Source organism: Natator depressus, chromosome 26 (genome assembly GCF_965152275.1).
Source record: "Natator depressus isolate rNatDep1 chromosome 26, rNatDep2.hap1, whole genome shotgun sequence".
NCBI classification, from domain to species: Eukaryota; Metazoa; Chordata; order Testudines; family Cheloniidae; genus Natator; species Natator depressus.
In genome coordinates, this window is record NC_134259.1 from 6820043 (window position 1) to 6832781 (window position 12739).

General features: G+C 44.4%; 1 protein-coding gene across 2 annotated transcripts in view; it reads right to left on the minus strand.

Moving 5' to 3' along the window:
• Positions 1-9353, minus strand: part of STC1 (stanniocalcin 1) — a 47830-nt gene extending 38477 nt beyond the window's left edge. The window contains exon 1 of one of the 2 annotated variants that reach the window (XM_074940288.1): positions 9287-9353. The gene's annotated coding sequence lies outside the window, so the exon portion shown is untranslated. Of the gene's footprint in view, positions 1-804; positions 892-9286 lie in introns of those variants that run through there. The other variant, XM_074940287.1, reaches the window with a different exon arrangement.
• Positions 9354-12739: the final 3386 nt, after the last annotated feature.

The window sequence follows — 12739 nt, forward strand, 5'->3', positions numbered from 1 at the left end:
TCCCTGACTGTTGGGGCTTCCTTTCTCAGGTAAAATCTACAGGGCTTGTGCTCAGAAGCCATTTAGGCTCTTTTGAAAACCCGTTTGAAATGGAAAGACAAAACAGATGTGTGGCCGGATTTTCAAAAGAGCTCAGCCCCCCATCTAAGCCCCTAAAGGAGGGCTTGTCTATATGCAGAGTTGCTCTGGTTTAACAAGAGAGTGATTTGCATTAGGGTAAATCCAGAGTCGCACCAGGAAACTCAGTGCCATCATTTACACCGTGTTGGAATAAATCCCCGAGAGCCTGTCCCATGTCCCTAGCCTCGACCTCATCCTGATCTCCCTTTTTCTGGCAAACGTGCACTAAACTCAATCGAGCTCTGCCCGACTAAGGAGCCCAGGTTCAGACTTACGCTTATGGACGGTTGATAGTTTAATATCCTGCACTCAAAATTCTGGGCAGGTGGGCCCAGAATAGTGCACAGTTCAATTATATTTAGCAATTTAGATACACGCGCACACTTTGCACTTATTTGGCACCTCCCACCTGAGGATCTCAAAGCACATTACAAACTTTAATTGCATCCCTCTATGTCTCTCTGAGGCATTGCAATGCATCTCTTGCCAACTAAGGCCGCCTGGAACTTAACAGCAGGGATAGAACTTGGACCCTACTTAAAAAGCTCAGACCCTACCCCTTGAGCTAAAGGAGAATCTCTAGTAGCGGTATGAGGCATATGATATACAACTGATTCCATCCAATAGGTGGCAATGATGCACATACACACAAGCCACTCATTATCATAACCTCTCTTCACTCACCTGCGAAGTGGATAAGTGATTTTCTTCAGCAAGTCGGTGACAGAGCTGGGAACACGACTCCTGGCTACCCGCCTCTTCCTCTAACTCCTAGACCACTCTGTGCTGCCTCGATTTTTACTGCTTAATTATTTGTGCACTTGAAGGCTTTTTTCCCATTCAGTCCTGCACTACTTTTGTTTGTCAGGCCAGACTGTTAAATGCCGAATAAGGAAAAGGCCCATAGCGTAGAGCAAAAGCACTAGATGTACTCTGAAAATAGACCATGTCAAGGGAAATGGGTTTTTCGTTACCAAGTGTCCCTAATCAAACTCTTTGTGACTTAATCACGCTTTTGGCAGCGGCGTAAGAAACGAGCAATGAATCGGGTTATTGTATTTCCTGGATTTTACTCTGCTATTGTAGTACACGACCCCAATGAACATGCGGATTCTACTTCTTTGGCAGGGTTCATTTCTTCTCCCACCCCAGCCAAATCCCCAGAAAGGGCAGTTTTGCTGCTGCCACACAGTTTACGTTCCTAATGTTTTAAAAACTCATCTTTAGCAGAGATTTAACATCTCCTGGAATAGGGGACAAAGCAGGAAGTGAAGGGAAAAAACCCAAAGAGCACTAGAGACCGATATACATTGAGAGCAGGAAGGTGGGGGAGGAGGAGAGAAACAACACAGAAGTTGCTTTACAAACACAGGCCTCCTACTTTGTTAACACATTTAAATAACGTTAATTGCAGTGCACTGCAGTATAAAGAGGCATTTGTAATTGATTAATCTGTGTTTGCTATTTTCTAATTATAGCGAAAAGGAACCCTAATTATTCCATTCTGTACCAGGCAAGCTGAACAATCGTTAGAGTTTAAGCACTTTTCTTCCATCAGTCCCCAAATTCCCTTATTCTCCCAGGTTAATATAAAATCCTCACAGCCTAGAGCTTCTTACAACATCTTGCTTCTGCTCATTAGGCACTGCCACCATTTGTAAATTTCACAGCATCCCACCAGGAGACAGTGCCGGGGTGTGGATTGCAAATTTCAATTCAAGCATCTCTACACATATGGAGCTTTCAGAACTTTGCAAACAATGAATTCAAAGCGATAGGGGCCTCGGAAAAATGACTGAACAGCGATGCCAGGTCTGGCGCTCGTTCCAGGCCCAGTGCAGTGGCAGTGTACGTCGGCCATACAGGAGCCAAAGTAAGCACTCTGCAAGCCCTGCAATAGGGAAGTGACTAGAGTAAGATCAAGGGGAGAGCTGTCATTGCTCTAACTTATACCAGGAATCATTCTGGATTTTTCAACAGCCAGGAATCCAGAAGGTGGAAAGCCACATCTGCCCTCTCCCTGCACCCAACTTGAGCTATATCTTTCAGGAAGCACATCACAGCATCCAGCCCCTAGATTAGTTACTCAAAGTGGGGTACTTTTGATTCTACAGTGCACTCTTGGCCAGACTGTCCAAAGACCTCAGCACATTGGGTGTTGAGCTGTTCTGAAAATCTGGCCACCGGCGTCACCATGGGTGCTGCTGGGTGCTAAGCACTATGGAAAATCGGGCCTGAGCTCTTCTGAAAACCTGACTCCAATTGTCAGCGCTGAGTACTTGAAATTTGCTCTGGCCTCTTTTGAAAATCAGGACCTATATGAGGCACAAAGCCCAGGCTATGGCAGGAGAAGAGGAAGCATGAAATACAGAATAAGACCATTCAGAAACTTACACAACTGATATCACTGTTCCTGTCTCTTCTCAAATTGTCTTCCCTTTAACCTTCTGTGTCTGTCAGGCTTTATATCATTTAATAAGGGGTTTGTGGGTTGTTTTCTTCGTCTGGTTTAAGTGACTCAGGATGAAACACTTTCTCTTTAATTCGGAAGACACGCTGATGACTCAGGTTCTGCTGATGATAAAAAGTCCTAGGGCCTGGCTTTAAACACTGGGCAGGCTGCAATAGCCTAATTCGTTCCAATTATCTGCATAGCACATGTAAATTACAGCATTCCGGATATTTGGTAGGCAATAAAGAAGCAGCTCCATTGATCATTTAAGGAGACCACTCTAGCAAGTAGCACTACCCTGAATTGATGCCAATGTACCTAAACTCAGAATGTGGATCTCTGTTTTCCATGCTGGATCAGGTAGGAAGAAACAGCTAGGCCAAGAGGGAGACAGCTCTGATAACACAAATAGTTGGGCACAACAGAATCTGAGACTCTGATCCTTCTCAGTGTCCATGCTTGGAAACAACCCCATCATAATAAAGTCACTAAGTTCTTTGTGCAGAGGTGTTGCAGGGTTGGGTCCCAGTTGTTGCATTTTGCTGTGTCATTTTTAAAGATTGAACACTTTTTAAAAAAACAACAACAAGGAGTCCGGTGGCACTTCTTGTTTTTGTGGATACAGACTAACACGGCTACCCTCTGATCCTTGACACCATACAAGGCACATTTTTTTTTTTAAATCACACAACGCACGCTTAGCATGTGGAACTCATTGCCACAAGATAACACAGAGGCCGAGACTTTAACAAGATTCAGAAGGGGATTAGACATGAATAAAAATAAGAATATCTACAGTTAGAATAATTAATTCTAAAAAGTTAATCAAGGGTTTAGGAAGGGATATAGGCCCTCATGCATCAGGGTTTAAGAATACCTCTAATGATCAGGGGTTGGAAGGAAGTTCTCTCTATGGGCCAGATATCCCATAGCTGCCCACTGCAGGGTTTCTTGTACCTTCCTCTGAAGCAACGGATAGTGACCATTCCATGTTCTCTGTTCTCACTCTGGCTCTACCTGCTTCTCTCTCTCTCAGTGCAATCGGGCGGGTTGAGGATTTTACATCTAAACTTTTTTTTTTCCCTGATGGAATTTTGGATGATCAATTTAACACAAAAATTCGATTTTTTTAACTGGGGAACCAAGCACCCACAAATTCATTTTGGGGGGCGGGGGGGCAATTTTTCAACTCATAATTTGCAGGGGTTTGATGGGAAAAAAATCAAAAATTTCCACTGAAAATTTAGACAAAAATGGGTTTCCCACCCAGCCCTGTTGTCATCAAGATTTTCTGAGTGGGTGGGGGGGGGGGGGGGGGAATTTCAACCAGCTCTAGAATACAGATTAAAAAAAAAAAAAAAAAAAGGTAACTTTCCTTGGCCAGAAATACATCATCCAGTTCCTGAACTGTGGAAGCACCCCTTAAACTGCTATGCACTGAAAAGAGAGTCCGTTTTGGTGGCATTCAGGCAGGTCTCTGAAACAAAGAAACTGGGTGGAGTTTCTATTGAATCCAGTCCTCACGGCAGCAGCCAGTTCCCAGTAATGTTATTCTTACCGAAAGTTTCCAAAAGTACAAGCAAACATTTGGCAATCAAAAAAAAAAATCTACAAGCTGTTTGGAAGAGCAGTCAATGCTGATATTGTCTTATGGGATGGGCACATTTCCCCCCAGGACCTCATGTTCCCATATACCAACCATTTAAAATAATAACCCCTCCTTTCCCTTTCATCTGAATACATTAAAGAGCTTTACAAATGTATCTGACTGAAGCCAGGTCTACACTATAAACTTACATCGGGGGAACGATGTCACTCAGGGGCATGAAAAATCCACAACCGTGAGCCATGCAGTGATACCGACCTATATACCCCCGGTGTAGATAGCACTCTTGCGGAGGTGGATTTATTACGCTGACAGGAGAAGCTCTCCCATTGGCATAGTAGCATCTTCACTGCAGTGCTTCAGTGGCGCCAGCTGTTTCAATGTAGACCTGCCCTAAACCTCTGAAGTTATGTCAGTTAGAATCATCAGCTGCTTCCTTGGAGCTAGGCTGATATACATCAGCTCAGGAGCTGGCCCATCATCAACGCCCTTTGCACAGATGAGGTGGCTGAGACACAGGGAGGGGAAGTGACTTGCCTAGTGTGTCAGGCACCGAGTGGGTGCCATGGCAAGGAACGGAATTCATCTCCTGCCCCAACGAAAATGATTAGGAAGTACGTAAATACTTCTCCATCGTTAGAAGTTTTTAAGGCCCGGCTTGACAAAGCCCTGGCTGGGATGATTTAGTTGGGGTTGGTCCTGCTTTGGGCAGGGGATTGGACTAGATGACCTCCTGAGGTCTCTTCCAGCCCTAATCTTCTATGATTCCACATGGCCTTATCATCCAAGGAAGTGAAGGAGGCCTATGAGGCACTCAGCAGCCACCACTTCATCAAAGCTAAAGGGTGACGAGGCCACTCCACACGTCGCAGAATCAGACCTACTGTGAAACGTAGTTAATGCTGGTAAAGTGCTTTGAGATCTTTAGATGAAAGGCAGTACGCAAAAATCCCACAAAAATCACCCTCTCCATTTCTTCTTCCCACTGGAAAAGGGTCAAGATGAGTAGAATGTGAGTGATACAAGAAAGAAGAGGTCATTTGAGGGTCTAACTAGACTTGTATGGCAGTGCTCACTCCTGTTTATGACGTCCCACTTGCTTTGCTCCTTAATTCTCACCAATTCTGAAGCACGGCACTACCAGCTCCTGGTTGACAACTGGTAGGCAGCCCCACAATACAAATAAATGCAGAACAACAATAATTACAGGCAGGGTTACTCTTATAGTTACTAATTGTAAAGCACCAGCAATCTTCCCCCTACCTACGAGTGCTCCTCACTACAAATGCCAAAAACTCTGCTCGCGGTTGTACCAGCCCAGCCCACATTAGCGTCAGTGGGGTCACACCTGCAGAAATCAGCAGACTTTGGCTCTGCTATAGCCCAAGCATTTGGAGCTCATGTGCTCCACATAATTACTGACAGTCCAGAATGTTTCTATGCCATCTCGATCTGGTGTGCATGGGCGACTTCCTCCTTGCAAGTGTGCGTAAGCAATGAAAAAAGTTGTAGTTTCTCACTCTTGCATGGAGCGGTTATTGATAAACTAAAAACAACAGACGCAATGTGGTGATTACTTACGCTATTGCACAAAAACAATGGAAAATTTCTTAGGCAGAGTGATACTGCGAAGGGATTTTGAAATTAGCCTCACCATCTTTTATTCATTTTACCCTGAAAATAACAGTTTGTTCCAAGGAGGCATAAACCTTCCGATTTTCCATAGACCTTCCTCCTATTCTACAGGAGTCCGTCTCTGTAAATACTGATTTCTAATCAATTAGAAGTTTGCTGTGGATGTTCCCAACCTTGAATTACAAAACAGGGGTTGACTGTAACTTAGGAAAACAATGTTGCTTTCATAGCAGGTTGTTAATTGCAGAGTTCCATGAATATTGTAAGAACATATGCTTTCCATTTAACTGGCTGTTATGCAGGACACTCTAGTACTCACAACAAAGGAGCTTGCTTTTCATCAGCACAGGGACATACGTGGTAAAATCTGCAGTCTCAGACTGGGGACGGTTGGGACATCATGAGTCCCTGTTGCTTAATTAAAAAGAGGAAGGATGGTCTTGAGGTGAAGGTAATAGACTGAGACTCAGGAGATGAGGACTCAATTTGCCACCCTGCCACAGACTCACTCTGTAACCTAAGGCAAGTCACTTAGGGCCAGAGTTTTAAAAGGTGTTTAGGCACCTGGTAGGAATTCAATGGGAATTAAGCACCTGGGTGCTTTTGAAAAAATCTCGCTAGGCAACTATCTGCATCTTTAGTCACTTAAATACTTTTTAGAAACCTGGTCCTGCAACATTCTTTTATTTCCATTTGTTGTTATTATACATTATTTGTATTACAATTGTGCCCAGAAGCCCCAGCTGATATCGCGGCCCCATTGTGCTAGGTGCTGTGGGGACACATGGACATTCCCTACCAATATGAGTTTAACATCTAAATAGACAAGGCTGATGAAGAGGGTACGATCGTCCCCTTTTTATAGATGGTGACGTGAGACAGAGCGAGGCTAAGGCCCCAATCCTGTGAACACACATGGGATAGAATTAACTTTATGGGGCTATGCACATGCTTAAAATTACGCACATGCATAAATGTTTGCAGGATCAGGGCTTTAATCTCTCGGTCTCTCAATTGCTATCTGTAAAATGAAAGTAATAACTCTTCTTTTGGCTGTCCTGTCTATTTAGATTGTCACCGTTCTTCACTAAAGGTGTGTACTTACGTACTTCCCAGGTGTTTGCACAGTACCTAGCACAATATGGCCCCCAAATCAGTTGGGGCCTACCTAGGTGCTACAGTAATATAAAGAATGAACAAGAACATCGTTATTTTGATAATCCAGAATAATCCACTAAAAAGGCAAAACAAACATAGGTTTAAAAACATACATGCGGTAAATCAAATTCTGCCTCAGCTATATTTATTCAGCCCCACGGACATCCATAGGGTTTGCACAGAGCTAAATTCATCGATATCTTTGAGCTAAATTCACCGATATTGCTACATTAGTGGAGTCACACTTGGGATTAAGATGTGCCCATTACATTTGTACTACGACACAGATGCCATCGACATTTCTTTTCAAGGAGGCCAGATTCCAACAATGCTAATTTACAACAAGTTAAAGAAAGCTTCTGACTATGCATCATTCTTCCTGGAAGTAATATTTAGCAGTTAAACTGTGGTTATCAATTGTTATCAGTGACTGATTGCATTCCTCCTGCAGTTCCAATTGGATTTAGTATCCTTTTCCACTTGCCCTCTGACACCACCGTGGAGTGTTGTTGCATTCTGTTAAAGAGCTACTCTACTGTGCTCCTCCCCAGATGTGGCTGCCTTTCAGACTTGATGAAGTCATGTCCATATAAAGGACCACATCATGAGGTCCTTGCTGCAGGTGCTCACTTGCACTCCCACGGAGTCTTCATGTGCACCAACAGAAATAGGGATGGGAGGGGTGGCTGAGTGGGATTTCCATTTCAGCGGGGCGCTGCTGTTGAGCCAGCAGATGCCCCTTCATGGTGGCTCCTTGAGGTTCTTGCCCTCTACAGCTGGAGGATGCTAGCCAAGGCAAAGAGGGGGAGGGAAGAACCCTTTGCTGGGCTCTCTCCCATAACTCACAGGGTAAAGCAGAGAATGTTTTAATATAGCTTGAGGCAGAGGCCTCAGGGGCAGCTACAGCGAGGACTGAAGTACCTGAAGTATAGCTGCATAATCACATCATTCTAGGGGCCAGCAGGGCGGAGTAGCAGAGGAAGGCAAGGAGCGTTGAGGTGGATCCTCAGGGGACAGAGAAAGGGCAGCAGGTTTTGGCCTTGATTCATGCGAGTTGCTGCGAAAAGCTATCTTTCCCCCCTCCATGACGGTATGCCTGAGAACGGAAATGAGGGTGTTGCTCGGTTTTCTTATTTTGCTGGATCACTGAACCTTCAAATAAATAATAATATATGCAACTGATGACCGGACTTCTTTGCCTTGCTGGTACCATGGCCCAAATCTCTGGGAATGACTGTGGAGGGTCCTTTATTGTCCCAGCCCATCATTACAACCTACTTGTTTCCTAGCATGAATAACATCACTTGTGATGCCTGCTTGATTATCTACATTATACCCCTTCACACACACTTATTTTGACAAATCTAGCTGTTTGAAGTCTAGCTAGGCCATTTACAAGACATGTATGGTTACTTAATGTCAGATAACAGGCTTCCTTGAAATGAAAATGGAGTGTTATTTGTTCACATACGCGTCCGGTACATGGATGGAAACAAAGCCCCCTGTAAATGATATACTGCAATGTGCTTACTGTGTGAGTGAAATTAGAACCACGCTGGGCAACAATCACAAAACTATAAATATTCACACAACTTATATCCAGTATTTATGAGCAAGCCGAAGTTAAGTAGACACAGATACAAGCAGATATTGTTAATTATGGGGTAAAATGTCACTGATCCGCTTAGGAGCCAACACCCTATGAAGATGAATAGTGGCAGTTGAAAACTAGGGTGAGTCACATCAGTGTACTAGGAGGTAGCACTGTCAAGTGGTCAGGGCACTAGGCTGGGAATTAGGAATCCTGGGTTCTATCCCTAGCTGTGCTGTGTGAAACTTGGCAAATTACGTCAGCTCTGTGTGCCTGTTCCCGCTCCCCTCCTTTGTCTGTCTTGTCCATTTAGACTGCAAACTCTTGGGGACAGGGACTCTCTCACTGTTTTGTACAGTTCCTAGCACAATGGAGCTCTGATCTCAGCCAGAACCTTTAGCAGGTCCTATAATACAAATAATACAACATGAGTCACTTTCCATAGTGGTGCATTACATCTGCAGAAAGGGTTTGCACTGGCGTGGCTACACTGGTGCAAAACACCAAACAAACAGTGCAAACAATCACTGAGGCAGATCAGCATCTTTCCCCATAACATTAAAAAAGGAAGAGCTGAAAGGCACAGAGGTGTGTCAGTAGCAGGCAAAAGGAACACTTGAAAACATTACCATGTAGAGGTTTGTTGGTTATTCATACACTCCAAGTGGTTATTCTGGAGAGCACACCATCTCCCTGAGAACATAATAATAGCAAAAAGACTTACCAGCTGGAAAGAGGAGAAAACCTGCATCAGTCAACTACAAAATGGCCACATTAGGAAAGCTGCTGGTTCTCTCTCCCTGATGTAAAGGGCTAGATGCCAGAGACCTGAATGCTGGGAACAAGCATCTGCGTAAGGGTGAGCCCCTAGTGGAAAATATATTAGTGAGAAGGCAGCTGTAAAGCTAGTGGGCCTGATTCTTCATCAACCTGGGCTTTGTGCAATCATTTATACCAATGCAAAGTGAATGTAAAATGCTAACATTCTGATATGATGGTGTCTCAGACCTACTTTACACTGGTGTTAATGACTATAAAAGGTGCAGGGTAATGGAGGACCAGGTATAGCAACTCCGGTTAATGTTAGTGGAAGGAACAAAACTCCTGATTCACTGATGACAGGGGCAATGGGTGCAAGAGACCCTGAGATATTCCTTCCTGAAGCTCGTTTCAGTATTTGGGGTAAATATGTATCTGTGTTGTGGTCTGTTATGGTGCGATGCAGACTCAGTACAATCTGAGTTTTTTAATTGACATCATCCCTATCTTGGCTCAAAATAAAACAAAGTGGTTGAGATTTTCAAAGTCATGCAAAGGATTTAGACGCTTGCCATCCATTAGAATGGTTGAGAATTTCAAAGCAGTCTAGGGAAGCTAGACATACTTCCCCATGTCTTCCCAATAGAGGATGTGTGTAAACCCTCAAGACAGCTTTGAAAAATCTCAGCCCACATTTTCACCAGTCAGACAATTATTTGGTTGGACTGAAACCATCTTCTCCACAGTCATCTCAGTGGAATCATCCATGTTCTATTTTGGGTTTTTTTTAATCGATTGGCACTTCTCTAGGACTCACTATTCTGTTTCTCAGACCATCCTCTGATCCAGGACTTTGGACAGTTAACCAGAGGTGTTGCAATCACAGTAGAATGAGAATTCTTAATGAGGATGAAAAGCTTAAGAAAACAAATCTCCCACGCCGGTGCCATCAGCCATTTCTCAAACTTTATGATTTGTCTTACGGTAACACCTAGAGTGCCCAAATGAGATAAGTACCCTATTATACAAGGCATTGTACAGTCACAACATGAGAGACAGTCTCTGCCCCGAAGAGCTTATAATCTGAATAGACAAGATGGACAAAAGGTAGGAGAGGAGTCACAGCCGCAGTCGCTTGCCCCCCAAATCAAGCCAGGATGGGAAGTGCTGGAATTCGTGATGGGGAATTCAGCCCTGTGCTGTAATTAGTTTGTGCTAGGTATTCTATTGACTCCAGTGGAGCTCTGCTTGGCGCTAAGATCTGTTCCTGTGGATGCAGTGACAAGATTGGAACCCAGTTTTAACAGACCTGAGTGGCTTGTTTGTGTTTCGGAGCAGTTGCCAAGCTTTTTCCCTGCTTCCCCACAGGCTTCCTATGTGCCCGTGGGCCCAGATCCTCATTCCATTGATTCCAATGGAAGTTAGGAGCCTAAATATCTTTGAAAATCTGGCCTTGGCCTCTCTGTGCCACAGTTCTCCATCTGTAAAATAGGGCTAATAATCCTTCCCTACCTCACAGGAGTGTTGTAAGGATAAATACAGAGATTGTAAAGCACTGTGAGATCTACTGATGAAAAGCACTATATCAGCCCTAGGTTTGTTTATTATTATTTTTTATTGTTTATTTTATTATTTTTTGGGGTGGTATCTATCCACAGTGACCTTCTGAAGTTCTCCCATTATTAACATCTGCCAATTCATCCTTTATCTACTATCAACATTTAGTCTAAGAGGGATTTTTTATTTTTAACCTTCCTGTATTTGTGCCTACCTTAGAGCCTGATCCTGTGAGGTGCTGAACCTTCACAATCCCTGTGGATTTCAGGGGGAGCTGTGGATACTCAGCAGGATCGGGCCCCTCCTCAATTTGTAGCCACTGAAAAGTCACCAGAATGTCATTCTGTGCAGAGGGTACAAAGCAGAGGAAACCACCAAGTATTCGGTGCCTAACTATAGTCCAAGTCACTATCACAGTATCTATTTTGTTTTAAGAAAGGAGCACTTGGAGCAAAGACAAGGAAGTTCATCCAAAAACCCTTGGTCTGAATCCCCTTTGAGCATAATAAAAATGTGTCCGGCTTTCTATTCCTTTATAAACTGTGAGCGGCAAAAGCTTCGAGTCCACTAACCCTCCACAATGCTGGGCTCCAAATTGCACAGACAGTATCGGTGGCTTTTTGAAAAACAAATACAAAGGGGGTCGGGGGAGAGTGTGTTTGAGATGCCTGCACAGTGATTTAGGTATTTAGGGCCTCTTTCTATTGACTTAATTGGGCTTTGGATGGAAAAATAAGAAAGAGGGAATTGAGAAGCTGGCTCCAAAGGGTAGGTCAACACTGCAGCTGGGTTTGTGTCTTGCAGTCCAGGTGGACAGACTCATGCTAGTTCTGCTTGAGCTATCGTGCTAAAAATAGCAGCGTGGATGTTGAGGCTCAAGCCCGGGGGAACTGGGGGGAGGGGGGAAAGGGGGACAGAGGGAGGGGGCTTGGACTCAGGTGTCTAGCCTTAGCTGCCACCCATGTTGCATCATCTACATTGTTATTTTCAGCATGCTAGCTCGACCCCTGCTGCAGTGCAGACCTATCCAGGGAGTTCAGATTCATAGGCATAGAGGCACTGATCCTGTAAGCTGCTCCACCAGGCCATGCTGGTGCAGAACCCCATTAACTTCAGGGAGGCTCTGAGTTTGGGCAGGAATCCACTGCACAGAGCTCACTGCAGGATCAGGATTGACAGCGTGAGCCAGTGGTAGGGTAGACATGAATAAACAACAAGAACTTTGACTCATTAGAATGATACAGTGCTGGCTGCAGTTGAAGTTTAAGAGTTGCTCAAAACAGGCTGGTTGCACTAAACCCATGTGGCTCGAAAACTTCCCTTGGCATCATTTCATGTAACCCTTCTTGGGGTTTCCCTGGAGTTCAGAGATGGTTTGGAGTTTGAATTGATAGCAGGGGAATGGGGAGCAAACAACCACTAAGATTAACAATACTGTCGCCACCTAAGGTGTTTTCTCCAGCTCAGAAATGGGACAGCGTGGGAGAAGCTGGGTCTGCTGCTATCCCTGTTCTGTGATTGAGCAGAAGATTTTCAGTTACTGGAGCTGTCAGTCCAGTTCTAAATTCACTAAGGATGGAGATCACTAATGCGAGGTCAGCGCAAGGCCAACGAACCACAGAAATCCCCCTCACAATAGGGCATAAGTGGGCTATATGGCCTTGGGCTAGCCCTCACCATGGAGACAATTTCACTCATGGAAAGAAGATAGCTGCAGTCACTTGCCCAAGGTCGTACAGGAGATCAGTGGCAAAGCCAGAATTAGGACCAAGACCTCCTATCCCTAGTGCAATACCCAGTTGGCTTCCAACAAGTCTACTCACATGAGTAACTGGAGGAAGTAAGGGGTTCACAAACTGGC